The 5,274-nt window shown below is 39.7% G+C and overlaps 1 non-coding gene across 1 annotated transcript; it reads left to right on the forward strand.

Moving 5' to 3' along the window:
- Positions 1 to 2,436: 2,436 nt before the first annotated feature.
- Positions 2,437 to 2,566, forward strand: LOC115898021. The gene has a single exon (XR_004057784.1). It is a non-coding gene; the product is annotated as a small nucleolar RNA SNORA48 (small nucleolar RNA).
- Positions 2,567 to 5,274: the final 2,708 nt, after the last annotated feature.

Below are 5,274 nucleotides of genomic sequence, written 5' to 3' on the forward strand. Positions count from 1 at the left end.
AGAGCGAGACTCTGTCTCAACAACAACAACGAAAGATAAATGGAAATGGAACAAATGTACCAACCTAATGATAAATTAAATGATAAAGAATATCCGACTGGTTAAATAACAAAATCCAGCTATATGCAATTTAAGGAATATATCCCAAACGCAACACATACTGACATATACATATCAGGAATAAACATGGGGAAAAGTAATAATAATTATAGTAGCTACTCACTATGGGCCAGGTATTATTCTAAACACTTTATGTATTAATATTAACTCGATTAATTCTAACAATAATCCATACTGAAACCTAAGTTCCACAAAGACAGAGATTTTTGTTTGCAACTGTTTCTCTCAAGCATGAAACAATTCCTGACACACAGTGGGTGCTTAATAAATATGCGTTAAGTTGATGAAGAAATGAATGAATGAACAACCTTGTGAGGCTGGTCTTATTATTCTACTCATTTTGGAGATAGACAGGGAAATTGGAGCACAAAGTGACAGGGCCATTTATATTAGCTGGAATAGCTGTATTATTATCAGAACATGGTGGCTTATGCCTGTAATCCCAGAACTTTGGGAGGCCAAAGCAGGCGGATAACTTGAGATCAGGAGTTCGAGACCAGCCTGGCCAACATGGTAAAACCCCACCTCTACTAAAAATACAAAAATTAGCTGGGCGTGGTGGTGCACGCCTATAGTCCCAGCTACTTGGGAGGCTGAGGCAGGAGAATTGCTTGAACATGGAAGGCAGAGGTTGCAGTGAGCTGAGATCATGCCACTGCACTCCAGCCTGGGTGACAGAGTGGGACTCCATCTCAATAAAACAAACAAACAAAAAATCAGAACAAATATATGTTGAAAACAAAAAGCATCTCGAGAGAGAAAGAGGGTCCTTAAATAATGCAATGATATCCAAATAAACCAAAAAGGTATAATAACTGTAAACTTATATGTAATTAATAACATAGCCTCAAAGTATATTAAGCCAAGTTAACTTCATTACAGGGAGAAATGGATAAATCGACTGTAGCAACAGGTGTTAACATACCTTTTTTCAGTGATATAGATCAAAGAGATAAAAATAAATAACCAGGCAATAGAACATTTGAATAAAAAAAATGTAAAGGCTTGACTTAAAGGACATGTATAAAATACTTAACTACTATAAAGTACTTATTTTTTTCAAGCACAGAAATACATTTATTGACCAAATAGTGGGCAATAAGCTAGCCTCAACAAATTCCAAAAGGTTGGTATCATACAAATCACATTGGCCACCACAAAATGCAATTGTTACAAAAAGATAGCTAGACAAACCACGTATATTTGGAAAGTATGAAATACTCTTCTAAATCACTCAGAAATAAATCAATGAAAATTAGAAAATATTTAGAACTAAATTATAATAAAAAATCACATATCAAACTTGTCAGATGTAGCTAAAACAATTTTTAAAGTAACATTAACAGTGTTACATCGTTATATTAGAAAAGAAGATTAAATGTTAATGAACTACAGAATTCAATCAAGAAGGCAGAAAACTAACAGCAGAATGAAACTGACAAAAACAGAAAACACTGAAGCAGAAAAGAGTGGAAATCCATGAAGTAGAATACACTAACACAACAGGCCAAGCACAGCAGCTCCCACCTGTAATCGCAGCACTTTGGGAGGCTGAAGTGGGTGGATCACTTGAGGCCAGGAGTTTGAGACCAGCCTGACTAACAGAGCAAAACCCCGTCTCTACAAAAAATACAAAAATTAGCTGGGTGTGGTGGTGTATTCCAGTAATTATGGATACTTGGGAGGCGGAGGCACAAGAATCACTTGAGCCTGGGAGGTGGATGTTGCAGTGAGCCAAGATCATGCCACTGCATTCCAGCCTGGACACCAGAGCCAGATTTTGGGTGGGGGGTGGGGGGGTGGGGGGGTGGGCGGGTGGGAAAAAGAAAAAACAAAAAAACCCAGAAGAATTAAAAAAAGAATATAATCACACAATAAACAACATCATAAGCAAGATTAGATGTAGTGGCTCTTGCCAGTAATCCCAATACTTAGGGAGGCCAAAACAGGAGGGTTACTTGAGTCCAGGAGTTCAAGACCAGCCTGGGCAACAGAGAAAAAACCCATCTACGCCCACGCACCAAAAAAGAAAAAAAAAATAGCCTGGCATAGTGGTGCACTTGTATTCCCAGCTACTCGGTGGGAGGTGGCCGAGGTGGGAGGGTCACTTGAGCCTGACAGGTCAAAGTTGCGGTGAGTTGTGATGGCAGCATTGCACTCCAGCCAGGCAACAGGGCAAAACTCTGTCTCAAAAAACAAAAACAAAAAAAAAGGCAAAAGTTAGTTCTTTTGAAAGACTAATGAAAAAGAAAATCTGTCTATATTGAATAAGGAAAAATAAAAGAAGGCACAAAGAAACACTAGAAATGGAAAAGGTGCCCCCGACCTGGAGAGAGAGGGGCCTGGCTGGTGGTGCCCATCTCATACCAGCTAGGGATTTAGAAACCGGTTGCTTATCCCAGCCTGGCTCCTGGTCTATGCCCATGCCTGGTTCATAGGCATATCATGAACCTGGTTCTTGGACATATCAACTGCTGGAAGAAATTTTTTTAAAAAAATAGAAAAGATGATATCACTCTTGTCCTACAGGGATTTAAAAAGTAAAAATATATTAGCAACAGCTTCAGATAAATAAACTTGAAAAGTTAAAGGAAATACACATTTATAGAAAAATAGAGGTTGCCAGTTAATCAAAAAGACATAGAAAGTATGAATAGTTATATGACTTCTCAAGTAAGTGGGTCAGTAGTTAAAAGTTTTCCATCAAAGACCGGTGGGACATGGTGGCTCATGTCTGTAATCCCAGCACTTTGGGAGGCCTCAGTGGGTGGATCTCATGAGGTCAGGAGTTCAAGCCCAGCCTGGCCAACATGGCGAAACCCCATCCCTACTAAAAATACAGGTGTGGTGGCAGGCACCTGGAATCCCAGCTACTTGGAAGGCTGAGGCAGGAGAATTACTTAAACCCGGGAGGCGGAGGTTGCAGTGAGCCAAGATTGTGTCATTACACTCCAGCCTGGGCAACAAGGTAAAACTTTGTTTCAAAAAAACAAAAAAAAAGTGTTCCATTAAAGAGAAAACATTATTTGAGCTCTTCTGAATATTTACCAAACCCAGACTCTGGGATTTCCAAATTCTAGAGAAAAAGAATGCTTCCAATTCATTTTATAATGTTACCATAACCTTAAGAAGCCAAAATCAGACAGAAACAGCATGAGAAAGGGAAATTAGAGTCAAATACCAGGTACCAATAAATGATAATGCATCCTGATCAATTTGAGTTCATTCCAGGAAGGCAAGATTGAATAAAATCATAAAATCAATTAATGTATTAACACAGCAAACCAGAAAAATAATCTTCTATAATGTTTAGAAAAAGTGAATTTATCAAAACCCCACAGAGAATATTTTACATATTATAAAATCTTGAACGCCTTTTTTTAAAGATGAATAACAACAGCAGAATGCCCATTACTACCATTACTATTTAAAATTGTGCTGGAGGACTTAGCAACAAAAGAGGGAGAAAATATTTGAGGAATGAAAAGGAACAAGCAAAACTGATATTATTCAAGAGCATTTAGCAAGTCTGCTGAAATGAAAAGCAAGATACAAAACTTGATTCAGTTTCTATACATTAGTGACAAAGAAACATGATTTTATGAAGATATAATGGTCTCAAAAATAGGAAATACTCAGGAATAATTCTAACAAAGGATGTCTGAGATCCTTATGAAAAATGTTAGAACACTTTTTTGAAAGATATTTTTTTAAACCCCAATAAATGGATGTTTGTAAATTTGAGTTCTCAATCTCATAAACACGTCCATTTTTCCCAAATTGATCTACACATGTAGTACAATGCCCATCAAAATTCCAGCAATTTTCTCTTTTTAATGTAGATTTTGAGAAGCTGGGTTTGTTGTTGTTGCTATTTTGAAACAGCGTCTTGCTCTGTAGTCCAGTCTGGAGTATAGTGACACGATCATGGCTCACTGCAGCCCACACGTCCTAGGCTCAAGTGATCCTCCCTCCTCACCCTCCGGGGTAGCCAGGAAGACAAGCGCCTGCCCCCATGACTGGCTACATTTTTTATTTTTGGTAGAGACAAGATCTCGCTATGCTACCAGGCTTGTCTTGAACTCCTAGCCTCAAGCAATCTTCCCACTTCGGTCTCCCAAAGCGCTGGGATTACAAATGTGAGCCACATGCCTGGCCTTGACAAGCTGATTCTAACATTCCAGAAAAGAGCAACGGCCAAGGATGTCCTTGACATTCCCAAAGTAGGAGAGCCAGGCAGGGAGACTGACGAGGGACTTATGACATGACAAGCGGCATAGAGTGCATCGCCTAGAATCAGACTCATCCATACCCGGAATCCCGACTTACCACAGTCATCACTGCAGACCACTGGGAAATAAATGCTGCATTTGATAAAAAAAAAACAAAAAAAAACAAAAATTAACTGAACCTCGACTTCACACCACACCCGCCCCCACACACACACATTAAAAGTCAGGGGTAGGTAGATTAAAGGTAATTAAATGTGAAGAGCAAAATATAGGTCTTTTGAAAGACCATGTCTGAGAACACATTTATGACCAGAGGACAGGTTGACAAAACATGCACACACACACTACTGACTATACCCGAAGAGACACATACATTGCAATTAAGAACTTGTGATTATTAAAATACATCAAACAGAGAATGAATGTGTACATCACATGACAGGATATGTATCTACAAAGGTGCATGAAGACATACATACACCACAAAATGGGGCCGATATATCTCTCCATCTTATATATTCTGGATATAGCACCCGGAATACAAAAGAACTCCTTATAAGTCAGGCATTTCCTGGAAAAGAAAGCACACGAGGGCTGGGTGCAGTGGCTCACACCTGTAATCCCGAGACTTGGGGAAGCCAAGGTGACTGGATCACCAGAGGTCAGGAGTTTGAAACCAGCCTAGTCAACATGGTGAAACCCCATCTCTAGTGAAAATACAAAAATTAGCTGGGCGTGGTGGCGTGCACCTGTAATCCCAGCTATTTGGGAGGCTGAGGCAGGAGAATCACTTGAACCTGGGAGGTGGAGGTTGCAATGAGTGGAGATTGTGCCACTGCACTCCAGCCAGGGCGACAGAGTGAGACTCTGTCTCGAAGGAGAGGAGAGAGAGGAGAGAGAGGAGAGAGAGGAGAGGAAGGAG

This window comes from Rhinopithecus roxellana, chromosome 5 (assembly GCF_007565055.1).
Source record: "Rhinopithecus roxellana isolate Shanxi Qingling chromosome 5, ASM756505v1, whole genome shotgun sequence".
Classification (NCBI taxonomy): domain Eukaryota; kingdom Metazoa; phylum Chordata; class Mammalia; order Primates; family Cercopithecidae; genus Rhinopithecus; species Rhinopithecus roxellana.